This window comes from Arachis duranensis, chromosome 6 (assembly GCF_000817695.3).
Source record: "Arachis duranensis cultivar V14167 chromosome 6, aradu.V14167.gnm2.J7QH, whole genome shotgun sequence".
NCBI lineage: Eukaryota > Viridiplantae > Streptophyta > Magnoliopsida > Fabales > Fabaceae > Arachis > Arachis duranensis.
In genome coordinates this window covers 23,529,931-23,530,369 of record NC_029777.3, presented here as the reverse complement: position 1 = coordinate 23,530,369, position 439 = coordinate 23,529,931, and the positions used below count along the sequence as shown (strand labels likewise).

The following is a 439-nucleotide window of genomic DNA, read 5'->3' as shown; positions in this document are numbered from 1 at the left end:
AAGAAGCATCTCCATTCCTGCCATTGGAGCCAATAACTTTGAGCTGAAACCTCAGCTAGTTGCCTTAATGCAACAAAACTGCAAGTTTTATGGACTTCCATCTGAAGATCCTTATCAGTTTCTAACTGAGTTCTTGTAGATCTGTGAGACTGTAAAGACGAATGGAGTTGATCCTGAAGTCTACAGACTCATGCTTTTCCTTTTTGCTGTAAGAGACAGAGCTAGAATATGGTTGGATTCGCAACCTAAGGATAGCCTGGACTCCTGGGATAAGCTGGTCACAGCCTTCTTGGATAAATTCTTTCCTCCTCAAAAGCTGAGCAAGCTGAGAGTTGATATTCAAACCTTCAAACAAAAAGATGGTGAATCCCACCATGAAGCTTGGGAAAGATACAAGCAATTGACCAAAAGATGTCCATCTGACATGTTTTCAGAATGG

General features: G+C 41.5%; 1 non-coding gene across 1 annotated transcript; it reads right to left on the bottom strand.

Annotated features, from left to right (window-relative positions):
• Nucleotides 1-322: 322 nt before the first annotated feature.
• On the bottom strand, nt 323-426 carry LOC127740418 (small nucleolar RNA R71). The gene has a single exon (XR_008001095.1). It is a non-coding gene; the product is annotated as a small nucleolar RNA R71 (small nucleolar RNA).
• Nucleotides 427-439: the final 13 nt, after the last annotated feature.